Genomic DNA, 14109 nt, shown 5'->3' on the forward strand with positions numbered 1-14109 from the left:
GGCAATGACATCACACTGTGGTTGTGCCCTCAGCCTCAACCAGTCATGCACAGTCATGAAATTTTGCTCTAGAAAGAAAGACAAGAATCAGATTCGGAGCAGCTGTTTTTGTGACTGAGACAGCAAAGCAATGTTATTTTTTTCTTACTTGAAGGTTTAGACAAAACAGGTGCTTTGTTGCAGTGATGCAGTGGAAGATGAGTGAAAAAAGGTTTTTCTCTTTCAGTTATTGAGTCCTGTAGTAGTCTTCATTCAGTCATTCAGTAAATCCTTGTTTGTATGCCTCTCATGCTTAAATTAAAAGTCTATTTATTCTTCTCTTCATTCTGTTTTGAAAATCTTCTGCCTCCAGCTCCTCCTTCTTATTTATTCCCTGCACTCACGTCCCATCACTAACCTCTCTCCTTATGTTTTTTCCCCCTTTCCTGTCTGCACATACAACGTCAAGGAACTGCAGCTGATATGATCCTTCTTCTCTGTAATGCAGCGGGGTCCTAATTGCTGGTCTTCCAAACAAACACACAGTGCAGATTTATGTCTAGCTGGCCACACTTCAACAGACAACCCAACAGCAGGGGAGCCTACACAGCTCAACCCCACCAGCTACCACCATCACCTTCTCCATCCACCACAATCACTATTAAAAAGCTCCAATTAAACCATTGCTCTGTGGGGTAAGCAGGAAGGAGGCAAAGCAGGAAGCAAACTGAGACGAAAAACACATGAGGACACGCTTGGAATAAATATAAAAAGTAGCATTGTTTTGCCATGCAGGGGGAAAAAGAAGAAGGGAGGGGAAATATAAAGAAAGCGAATTAAGAGCGTGAGATTTCTTGCTATTGCACAAGACACATTCTCCCTGTAGCACCAGACTATATGTGACGCTACCGTAAGAAGGAAGGAAGGAAGGAAGGAAAGAAAGAAAGAAAAAGGAGAAGAGATACTGAGGCAGTGATTTACGCTCCTCTCGTCTTCGTGTCCAAGGAGCCTGGGGGTAAAGGAAATGGCAGAAGGCACAGAGAGATAAAAGTCTTTGTTCTACGGAGGTGTAGAGATCATTACATTCCACTAGATAGCCTTACACTCCTGTCTAGCTTGGCTGACTGGAAATGCAAGCAAATATAAGAAACTGTCTGAGAATACCAGACACCATCTTTCATTATGCTTTTGTATGGTGGGCGCCCTTGGCTATTTTTCAATGTTTCATAGGGTTTCCTTGGAAATACCCATTGAAAACAGCTGTCAATAGTTGCCAAGGGAAATGGTCTTGCTCAAGATCAGCTGTAAGGACAAGGAGGACATACATACTGAGTATATGTATATATAAAGCAACAAATACAGTGTCTAGAGGATCTGGGTTGGACATTTATCCTTTCTCACGCAACAAGAGCTAGTCGGTGTCTCATGCATTCTTACGAATATCATTGCAACACAGCAGCTGGGACTCTGAGTGATTCTCGTAAGGGTGCTGCCTGTGCAGGAGGCTGAACTCATGACACTCGCTTGCTCACAGCTCTCCAGATCATTCAGACATCAAATGGACTTTGTAATAAGGAGTTGGCAGCTTTAAGACTGTTTAATGTCCAATTTGTCCAATTCTAATTGATTTGGATGATTTTGTCCTCAACAGGTAATAGCGAGAAAAGTTCATGGCTGTGAATCATGTGAAAATGATTTTACTTATGCCCTCATAATCCAGAAAAAAGTACAAGGACTGGACCAAGAAATAGTCCAGAAGATTTTTACACTTTCAATTACATTTCAGCACTATCCATCTCCTCATCCGACTCTAGACATCTGAAATATTCAGTCAGCGGCTACAACGAACCCACAAGTGTACAAGTTGCCAGATGTGCACTGAACCAGAGAAGCAGTGCAATCAGTCATTCCCACTACTTTTGAAACTGGTACTGAGTGATGAAGCCATCTCCATATGAGCAGACAGAGGGCTAAATGTGTCACCAGTCATGCCACACAATTCATTATTGGCCTCTAGCTACCTGGAGGGTTGTGATACATGATAATACCTTCTGTTTTGTTTGTCATAAATTTGGACTCACGGGCAATACGAAAATCACCTCCCAAGACCTGTGCTACCTATTTACTCAAGGCGGCCAAGCGTTGAACCATCTGTGCTCGGTAGTTCATATATTCACCGACGCACCCCAAGGTGTGATACATCAGCTATAACAGGCTGAGGGCAGGGCTGGCATTGGCCATTATGCAGTCAGAGCGGTGGAAAATGACACAAAATGTCTCGTTCGACTTCACTCCAACGCCATGCCAAAAAGTTCTTCTGGCACCGAGGCCTTTAATTCCATTTAACAGAGGGATGATTTTAAATAGGCAACAAGTCAAGCTGAGAACACTGCGAATGGGCCTCATCTAGGAAAATTGCCACTAATAGATTACTGTAGGTAGGCTGTGATACTCATCTCACATCTCACTGATATTTATTGCAATGGTGTGTGAAGAGGTCCGTGCTGCCATCCTCGTATGGCGACACTTTGTTGTCATAAAAAGAGAAAGGTTCATAAATGGAAAGGGGAGGGGAAAGGAATAAGAAAATGATGGCGCGACCAAAGGTTAATGAGAGGAAGACAGAGATTCAGGGGCCACCCTGAGGCCTTTTCAAGTATGTGTGTGTGTGTGTGTGTGTGTGTGTGTGTGTGCGTGCATGCTGGAAGAGGACGTTAGGGTTAAAATTTAAGATAAGATAAGAAAGACAACAGAGGGTGGGACTGTTTTATTGTGTTTATCCAGAGATTTGTGGCTGTTGTGAATGTGTGTGTGTGTCTGAGGGTGAGCACCTCTGTAGGTCAACATGGCCTGGGAGTCATCTTAACTTAGTTTGACACAAGGGAAATGGATGACCACTGAAAAGGGCGGAGAACCAATACACACAAGATGTTTCAGCAGTGTTTGTTAGCATCCTGTCCACTTCTCCTTCAATACCATACGTCAGAGGCAAAGATGGACGAGATTCACCCCCTAACTAAACACATAATCATCCCCTTGTGTATTTTTAACTCCACAGATCCACCAATCCCCCAACACCAATTCATTCAGGCAGCATAGCAGGGCTGAAGGCACTGACAAGCTAAAACACCACCCCTAGTTCCGTTAAGAGCAAAAACACCACGCTAATGGACAGAATAGTATATTACCACTTCAATCATCCCTGACATGTGTATAGCTAATCTTTTTGTTAGCCCCTGTTTCAGTGAGGCCATTAAAGTAGCCATCCTCCAGGCTGGGAGGGGGGTGGTCAGGTAAAACACTACCTCATACATTACCTGTATGCCATAAGTTCACCACCCTCAGGCATAGATGAATGATAATGCTTTCTATTGCAACAGTTAAGTGTTCCTGTGTTATCACTTATCTGGTGTTGTTTTTGATTCTGTGGAAGTGCAGTTCAGACAGTTAACTCCCCGGACGTGAATGCAGACTCTCACCCCCGCTGGTGCGTCATTTTTACGTGACCGTCTATTTAAAGACAGATGCATTGATAGATAGTTGTGGCTATGATGGTGCTGACCATAAAAAAGTGGCCAAAATCTATGTTGCGGTGAGTTTGAGAATAATGCATTTTTATTTTTTTATTTATTTTTTGCTCTCACGATCCCACTGACTCAAGATAATGCAAGCCCCGACAAACACCACATACATAAGTATGCCCTCACACCACACAAACACGGATGGATTACGTGCCGGTGAATGCTAGCAGGAAGTATGACGAGTAGCAGACACAAAGAGGAGATGCGAGATTAAGATATTATCAGCACAGAACCACATGATGTATTTTATTCCTGCACATCCCAGTGTTGCCCAGAAAATTCCCACAACATCCTTAATACCAACGACACACTCGCACACACACAGTAGTGAAAACAGAAGACAAACTCATCATCTGAGTCTGACGTGTAGGGATGAAAAGTCCACATAGTCCATTACTGGCTGCCTGGCTTCTAAGCATGAATTATGTATAGTAATGTTTATAGTTTTGTATTTTCTATTTACTTCATTTTTTGACTGTTGTTTTTAATCCAGTTTTGTTGTTTCGATTTCATTTTTATTGTTTGAAAACACTTAGTTTTATGTTAGTTTTGGTCATTTTTAAAGTATCGTTGTATGGATTGAATATGTCAAATCAGTACAGGTATTACAAGAAAAACACTTAACTGTCTGAGAGGATGTGACTCACAGTGTTGTAGACTGTGAGCCAACTGCTCAATAAACACGTCCATCAAAGACTCATTAGGCAAGCTGTAAAAGTTTTTTTTTTTTTTACCAAACTAACACTAAAACTATATACATATATATACATTTACACACATATATTTATAGTTTTAGTTTTTACTCTTCTTTAACTAACTTCATTTTTACTTTTATTTTCTTTGTTTTTCCACTACCTCTTAGTATAAGTGCCCTCACTATGGCACTTTTGCTACTTTTATTGTAGACTGCACAATTTTTCTTCCATATAATGCTGCTGTAATGCAATAATTTCCCTTGTGGGATCCATAAAGTATCTATCGCTCTATCCATCTATCTGCATCTTCATATGAGATAAAATAATGTGTTAGACGTATACACAAGCGGATAAGTAATTAGTAAATACTTACACCACAAAAAGGATAGCCAACAAGGGACTAGAGAGAACACGCTGTAGAGGGTGTGTCTATAACTAGTCAAACCAGATACATCGCCATTCAAAAACTGCCTTTCTCATGTACAGGTACAAAAAAAAACCCCAACAAAAAACAACACAGCCCATGACTCACTGATTAAATTTAACTTCTCTCTGTTTTTTTAATGATGGGAATGAACCTCATTGTTAAAAATGATATTTCAGTAGATCAAAGGGGTGGAGAATGGCATCATGGGGTATTTCAGTAATGATCTCTTATATTGTTAGTATTATATATATATATATTTAAACGTATATATATTTTTAAATACTATAAACACATAAAATCAATTGAGCAAAGCCATTACTGTATTCTTGCAATACAACATTTTTACATTTTAACTGGAAAAAGAAGTAAAAAAACAAAACAAAAATACATTCCAGTAACACAAGAGAGTGCTTATCTCAGAGCAACTGGCCACACACAGTTTTGTACCACCTCCTACTAAAAAAGAAATGCACTTTGTCCCCTACAGAGTTTAAGAGAGGTTGGTCCAACCAGTCCTAACATGCCCAGAGTCTCTTGCATAGATTGGGTGATAAGACAAGCATGAGCACACCGTGTGGGGAAGTATGAGAACTGAGATCTTTTATTTGGAGCTGATAAATGATGGTTCAAATATGTTTTGTTCGGTAAATCTCAAAACTCAGTTGTAAAACATATTAATCGATTTTCTGCCTTGAGGACGTGCCCTCAAAGCAGCTTCCCAACAAATTTCGGAAACTTGTATAGTTGACAAAATTCAAAGTCAAGTATAAAACAGCAGTAGGTTAAAGGTTTTGTTTGGACACAAACATTATCAGTTTGTTTTGTAATGTAACACGTGACTTTAACCCTGATTAAGATGATTAAACTGTTGTCGTGGCCCCGAAGAATCAGTACAGTCTGTGCGATGGCTATCGATAGTTTAACATTCTATCAGTCGGTGTCTGAGTGTTAGCAAAGCCAGGTGACTTGTGGTATTTCCAAGTGTTACAGTTGCAGAGAGAAGGAACAGTGAATCACACTGGGATTACGGTCTGCAAATTACAGAATGATTAACTTATAACTGTGTTGCTAATTATAATAATTCTGCAGTGCACTAATGTATTCACAGAGAAGCAAAACAAAAGAGCAACAGCTTTATACATTCAGGATATGTGTAAATTATTCATGCTGTAGCGTTACCTTAATGACAGCGATTGAGAAGATGAGTAATATAGATTAGATCAGTTCAGCATAGATTTGTGCATATGATTGTTTTAATACGGCTCTTTTATGACACTGAATATGTTTTGATTTTTTTTTTAACACGAGTGATTTTTATATGTTGCCCAGATTATGCATGTTGCATCCATGTAATGCAGTGCTCAGAATGGGCGATCAGTAAAACATCTGAGGCCATGCTTAGCGTTATTTTGCTAAGACTTTCTGTGCCATGGCGTCCCCAACCCACAACATTTTGAAGTAAACAAACTTCAGCTGCATGTCAAATGCATCCTGGTGTAGTCACCTTTACATGGAGCAGAGCTCAGCACATTGTGGTGCTTTTGTAGCGTATGTTTAACATTGTAAAAGGGTCTACTTCAACAGAAACTAAGATCATTTCCAAACCCTGACAAATTAGTTCTGCTGTTTAAACCTTATCAAACAAAAGTAGAAGCAAAATGAAATAGGTGTGAAAAATATGGTGTTTTTTTTCCCTGGGTATTTGTTTCACCACTAAACCAACTGCATCCTGCTTTCTTGATTTCTTAAAGCAGACCGTTATGGCGTTTCCTGAATGCTTGCATGGGTTGTTGCACATGGTAGGAAAAAAAAAACAAGCAAACAAAAAAAACACCATCATTAGTTGGAGATTTACTAGTTTTACTAGTAAACCGTCCTGACCGTTAAACTTATAAGACAGCTGCAAAACTGAAAGGATATGATTTTACTTGAGACTGGGAAATGAGTCAAGAGCTCTTGACAGGGCGCGGAAGGAAATTAAATTATGTAGCAAATGGGACAGAGATATTATTGGGGGAGAAAAAAGATACCACACTGGAATAACATTGATTTTTTTTTTTCTTGCGGTTAACATCAAGGCAGTTCAGGCCTGAAATTCTGAAGGCTTAGCACTATACCCTGCTTGTTATTATTAATGGCAAGCAGGCTTATAATTATCAGAATCAAAGCTTTGATTCTATTACAATAACTTGTCCAACTTACTCATTTGTACAGAGAACAAAACTGTAGCAGTGAGGTCTCCGCTTGTGACACTATGTCTTCCCCGCTTCAACCTGAACTCTAACATCATGTGTCGAGCCTTTAATTTGCTCTTCTTTGGGAGGTGAGATTGGAGGGCGTTTGGTTGGGGAAATCGATGGAAAATGGGATAGAATCTGCTGAGTGGATCAAAGTGAATGGAGTCAGCCCTCATGGGCATAAAGAGAACACTGGAATGAGAAAGTCTGGACAATGTTTTTAACTTCAAGGAGGCTGAAGACAGAAGTCTACTCCTTCAAATCCCCTTGCAGAACGTGCTTGTAAGATAAATTTCTTGTTTTTCAGAATTGATCTCTCCTTCACGCACTCATTTGTGCCTGATTCCATTCAGCCCTGTCTTTTTTACATCTGCCAGTGGCACCACACATTCCAAGCACTGGGGTTAGGTTTCTAGAAGGGAAGTTGACTGGCAGTTTTGCTCTTTGTTTTGAATACTGCTGTAGGCTTTTCGGAAGAGGAGTTTCTTTGTGTGGTAGATGTGGTTCAGAGGTAATAAGGTTGAACTTGCATTGCGGCAGTTTTTTGTCTTTTATAATGATGATCTTAACCGCTAGCATCCTTTTATAGTTTAATTAAACATCAAAGACCTATTTCAAGTTTAGCACCTTAACTTGGAATTACAGCTTGTTTGCTTTTCATTCCCATGGTAGGAACGACTACGTAACTGCTTTTTTTGGTCTGTTTTTTTCTTTTTATCTGATTGTAAAAGCATTGCATGGATCAACAATGAGTGTCTGAGATACAGTAAAAGCTGCTGGTGTTGCTAAAGCAAACCAAGTTCAGTTACAAAGTATATTTTGGCTTTCGTGTAAGGAAGCTGAGGTGGTCAAATATCACTTTCATATACAGTAATTCCAGGTACAATACCATGGTATGGTATTACATTTCCATAATCTAATGACTTACAGGTGGTATCCTGTATTGCTTAAATACTTCCCTTGTCTTACTATTCCCTTCCTTTTCCAAAGCAAATTGCTCCATTTTTCTCCTTTGAAATGACCCAAAACTGCCCTGGACAGTCCTGAAAATTATCCTCATTTAGCCAATTAGAGCTGCGCCAGGAACAAGCTCTCTCTTTCTGTCATCAGACTGCATGTCATCATCGCTGCACACCGCTAGAGTACTGGACACCCTGTGATGTACTGTCATCTAGGCCTAGACAGCTAGGCCTGTCAGTGTCAAAGCAACCTGTAGTATGTCTGTGGCACTGCCAACACGGCACACGGCGCTGTCACAGATTCATTTGGAGATCAAATTTTTCTTTTGACAAATTACCACGCCTGCATCGACAGCTATCTCAAGCTTTTACTTTCGCCTCCTTCCCGCGTCTCGCTGATGCCCACATCTCCTTTTAGGAATTTTTAGGTTGGTAAACAGAAAAAAAAACAACCACTGTAGTTTCATTTTAGAACCTGGTTAAAAGGACCGTATGCGGGCACGTTGCTCACAGTGATGCAAAAACAAATAACTTGAGGCTTTGGAGGTTAATTTGACAGCTAAACCTATTTGTTACTTCTTGATAGAGTAAATCTTTATTTCAAATTGAGACATGCTCAGTCACATGAACTCTGATAGCTTGCGGTTAACGAGCTCAGCATGGAGATGCTCCAACTGGCAACATTCATACTATCACTGATACAAGTTTTTATGCAGAGTGTGTTTTTTTGACTCTTACTTATTTCTCTGAATCACACATAATATCTCCTGAATTGTGAGTGATAAACATAATACATAACATAGTATCCTGTTAATTTTTTCTTGGATTAGTGTCCAAGCTACAGTCTAATGAGAAAAGTTGGCACTGATAGCCAGTTCAGTTTTTCTGCCAACAATTCAAGTATTGCACCACAAAATCAACTTGCAGTGATTATGAAAGTACTAAACTTTTGTAGTTAAATCATTTTGACACATGGGTAAGTTTACAGAAAAATTCTTGTCTGGTATATTCCAGAAAAATGATAACAGCTTGTGTTACCACAGAAAGAAAGTGTGGAAAAAGTAAAAGTAAAAGTAAAATCTAACAATGGCAGTATGAGGTCGAGGACTTTCAGTATCTGTCCTTGTGGCAGTGGAGATGGAACAGACGTTAGACAAAGTGCTCCACTATCTGTCCAGTAAGTGGTGTAGAGGGTGGTCCAGGTTTATTAACCATTACTACTCACCCTGGCCAGAGTCACCATCAGCTGATAGAGGAATCCAAACAGTCTGCACTGCAGTGTACTGCAAAGTTAATTCAAACTCAGGAAAATCAATAATAAAATTCTTTCCACATTCCAGTTTGCAGTTCAATATTCATGTGAGCACCAATGAGAGCGCAGGATTCCAGTGTTAGGTAAATTCCCCGTGATAATTGCTGGAACAGATATATCTCCTCCTCTGAGCTGGCAACTTAGCTCCAATACTGAAACCCTGTTTTCTCCTCTGCATCCATCATTCACCAGACATTCTGTACTTAGAAGTACAGATGCCATTGTTAAGAAATACTCCAGTAAAAGTTGAAGTACTCATTCAAGTTCTTTACTCAAGTAAAAGTAAAAAAGCACAGGCTCTAAAATGCACTCAAAGTAAGAAAGGAAAAAGCAGCTCTTTGGAGAAAGTTCTGTTTTTGTGCAAAGCTAACTGGACGTTGTGCTATTTTAACATAATAATAAAATAATATCAGTAGATAGAACACAAACTTTAGTCTATTTTTTTATTCTAATTGTACTCAGCTTCAAAGAGAAGAAAAAGAAGGAAAATGAAAAAGATCTCTATTTTATGTTGCCTACACTGTGACTTTGACTCTAAACAGGAAAATAATTACAGTCAGGGGTTAAAGTGGGATTCAGTAGACGGAACCCTAAAACCAGTTATAATGGCTCAATGTAGGGGAAAGAATCATAACACACAATAATTTCCATTGACAGCTTCAGTAGGTTTTCTTAGTGTACAGGCTGTGATCAGCTGATCTGGGCTACTGCTAGTCTGAGTTTACTGCTGTTTGTGGATTCACACCTATCCAAAAAGATGTCAGCAGGTGTTTTATGATTTGTGTCCTGTACACTGACAGTGGGCTGTTTATGCTGTCTTTTTTCTAGATGGTATAAAGTTGGTATGAAGGTGGAATTCAGTCAATGAATCTCAGCATTGTCAGCTAAAAATCATATGAATCTCTGCTACACTTGATTTAGCCTAACTCTGACCATGAAACCACAGTCGCTGTGCACCAGTCACACACTGTTCTTTACTTTAAATCCATCACAGTACAGCAAGCTAACATGCTTACCCTGCACTAAACTGCAGAATATGTTCATGCAACCTTTAAATAACGTTTGATTTGCCTGCTTCACAATTTGAAAACAAAATTATAATGTCACGTGCACAAACTCAATATCTGATTTAAAAACATGAGGACGTGATTTAAACATCACTGAGCAGTTCTTACGTTTAAATGTAACCCCTCCTCTTCCTCTCCCGTCCTGTTTTTATCTTTCTCTATCTCTCTTTCTTATCTCTCCCTGTGAAATACAGCAGCTGGATGTCACACCCTTTAAGCTTTCTCGTCTTCTGTAGGGCTGAAGTGCCATAACCACAACTTATGACACCCGCAGTCGTTTCGGTGTTTCGGTGTGTGTCTTCAATCCCTGACTTTGGCACACGTCATATCTTTCTATGCAACATTTCCTGGTGAATAATACACGAACATGACTACCTTTCACGTGTTTAGGCTCAAATCAGTTTGATGTTTGGAGGCTCGCAGTGACGTGAAATAATGACTCCCCTCAAATGCCCAAAAGTAGCGAGCCTATTTTGAAAATGTAAGGAGTAGTATTTGTACTTTGTTACTTCCCATCTTGCTTTGAAGACTACGGTTGTTTTTTGACAAAATCTAAGGCTTCTGTTGCCTAGGTAACAATGGAACGCATTTACTACCAGCTCATAGGCCAATCAGGGGTTGCCTCTCACTGCTCTCCTGCAAGGTGAGAAAAGTTTATCTCTACTCCCGAGCTATTGGTTATTTCACCTGTAGTCTCTTGAAGTCACCATATGTTACTTTCTCAAAAAAAAACAAAAAAAAAAACAAGACAATGAATTGTCATGTTCATGGCATGGACTGTTAACTACAGTCATTTCTTCCTATTTAAACTCTGCTAGCATTACAAAACAGTTATTAGAATAATTTTAGCTGTTATATAACTAACAGAGTCTCCATTATTATGTTTATTAATAACATTTGACCACTTCCTCCTGTGTAATTCATGACCTTGATTAACCTGCAGCAACACTGGAACATGAATGCAAATGATAGTCACGCAAGCCATAACAAGCTTGCATTTATGCATTTCAAAAATGCTGCAACCACACAGACAATGCTAGAGACTTTATATCACAGATACCATGAACAAGCGCAATGCATGTGTTGCATAAGGGGTTAAAATAAATAATTATCGGTGTAATGGAATACCATTATGTTCAGGAATGTTTAGACTTCACTGGGCCTCACTCAAAGCCATTAGTGGCCTCCATCAAAGCAACAGACTTGTGTGCAACTTACTGTATATAGCATTTAATGTCAAGTAAAGCCCGGCCACTTTACCCAGCAATTTTAATGATACTCCCGTATAGCCTGTGCCAAGGGACTAATGATCAAACTGGAAATGTACATAAACATGTAAAAACCACTCAACACTGCACTTAATAACTGGCTGAGTTGCTTTGGAGAGTTCATAAAACTGTGCTAAACAGATACTGTCTCCATTTCTCATGCAAGAGCTGGAAGCTAATTATTTCACCATTGTGCAATGGAGAAGGCTGCTGCATGGGTGTTCACAGTATGGGAGCTCCTTTGATGTCACAAATCTGTCCACTCTTCAGCCTCAGACACCAGACTGCTAATGATTATTTGGCTCTAGGTTTCTTTGTTATCCTTCGGCGCACGTATACATTTAGACAGCCGCATGACAAGCAGGTTTTGCGCACACACCTTAACACAGCTCTGCTCCAACTCTGCCCCCATCTAAACACTCTTGGCAAAGTTTATGTTTGGATACTATGAGTGCTTATTGTGACATGCTACGGTGATGGCACCGTATATGTGCAACCAGCTTCTCTGTGTTTCCACGTGGAAAACCAGCGGTGACACGAGGTCACTGATGCTCTGAGCTATGCAATGTGCTTTGTAAATCACCACTTAAAGGATGTCTGTGAGCTTCCCTTCCTGTCAGAGCCAGCAGTCCACTTGAGACTCAAGTACCAACACACATTCACACAATCACCCAAAATAACCCTAGCAGTTTGTGGCAGCAGGGGAAAGGCAAGGGGCTACCATTTACAGGGAAACAAACAAGATAAAAATAGAAAAAGTGATATTGCATGTTGCATCTTGCAATGTTTGGCAATCTAACACCTTCCACTGTTTAAAAAAATGCATGGGTATGTTATTGTTAATGACAGAGAAGAACTGCTCCACTGGTTAATGGCTACTAAAAATGCATATCAGCTTATAGAGTAGCTCATCACATTAGCCAATGGCTGTCATGTTGTAAAGAAGAAAAAAAAAATACTGCTCGTCTTGGGTTATTCTCGGACTTCTGTACTGTAACAGCTGCAGGCAAGTAGACTGCTACCTTCTCTGCTAGCTGTCAGCCTCTCAGTTGAATTATTCTGTTTTCCCCCCTCATCTCTCACTGTTCCTAGCTTGTAATGAAATTAATGCCACTTTAATTTGCATCAGCCTCTTGTTAAGTCTAGGAATGCAGAGTGAATGTGGCATTGTTTGACTGCAGGACTCATGAAAAACACAACGCTCTGGCTTGGAAAACTGCCGAGTGTCTGTGTGTGTTAAGTGACAAGTAAATGGATCTCATAAAGTGTTTTTCAGCACTGCTACTTGCTTCAGAGGTGTGATTAACATATTGTTCCTTTCTTTGTTCTTTTTTTTTTTTCCATCTTAGCACCTATGGTTTCCTCACATGTCCATTAGTCCCCACAATTGGCAGCAAAAGTGCTGCATGCCTCACTGGAGGTGTGTGATGTGCCCCAACTCAGGTGATTCACTGAAACATTCATTGTGAGAAAGCTAGTAGCGGTTCATTGATCACTCTGCTCCCTCTTATCATGGCATCAGTCTCTCTAAGCAGAAGGGGGGGGAAATATGTATTTTCAATGCAAAATGAGCACAGCTATTACTCTGCAGGCTGACAACCAATCAATTCCACTACACTGTTCTCTGTCTTCTGTTGGAAAAGATGCTCGATAAAATGAGCAAGATAAACTGGGCATGTGAATCTGGCTGTCAGAACACTTCTACAGATGGACGTTTTATGAACTGGAGTGAAAGCCAGTATGACTGACAGCTTTGTATGTACATTCTCCTTAACTCCTGATAATAATTATGGTTTAATATAAAATGTGTGCAAGAGTGTAACTTTGCCTAGCTGAATGTCAGTGTGTTTGCTATAGCTGAGCGGATCGATCTGAATTTGGATAGCATCAATACCAATGCTGGTACTGTTATCAGATCAATACTAGCACAACATGATCGATACTTTGCTGCCATCCTTTAAGGTCAGTGTGTAGCCCACTGAGCTGTAGTAAATAAGTTATTTTTTTGGAAATAAAAAAATATACCTCAAACATGCACTGTGAAAAATGAACCTTTTAGTGCTGACTTTATTTACAGACTATAAATAGCACACAAAGTGCTTTAGAAACTGACACATTTATATTCCATGTCTCCAGAAAACCCCAAAACCTTTAAGGTGCGTCTTGATTCAATTCAATTCAGTTCAATTCAATTTTATTTATATAGTGCCAAATCACAACAGCAGTCGCCTCAAGGCGCTTTATATTGTACAGTAGATATAGAGAAAAATCATATGACCCCCTATGAGCAAGCACTTTGGCGACAGTGGGAAGGAAAAACTCCCTTTTAACAGGAAGAAACCTCCAGCAGAACCAGGCTCAGGGAGGGGCGGGGCCATCTGCTGGGACAGGTTGGGGTGAGAGAAGGAAAACAGGATAAAGACATGCTGTGGAAGAGAGACAGAGGTTAATAACAGATATGATTCAATGCAGAGAGGTCTATTAGCACATAGTGAGTGAGAAAGGTGACTGGAAAGGAAAAACTCAATGCATCATGGGAATCCCCGGCAGCCTACGTCTATTGCAGCATAACTAAGGGAGGATT

Source organism: Oreochromis aureus, linkage group 15 (assembly GCF_013358895.1).
Source record: "Oreochromis aureus strain Israel breed Guangdong linkage group 15, ZZ_aureus, whole genome shotgun sequence".
Classification (NCBI taxonomy): domain Eukaryota; kingdom Metazoa; phylum Chordata; class Actinopteri; order Cichliformes; family Cichlidae; genus Oreochromis; species Oreochromis aureus.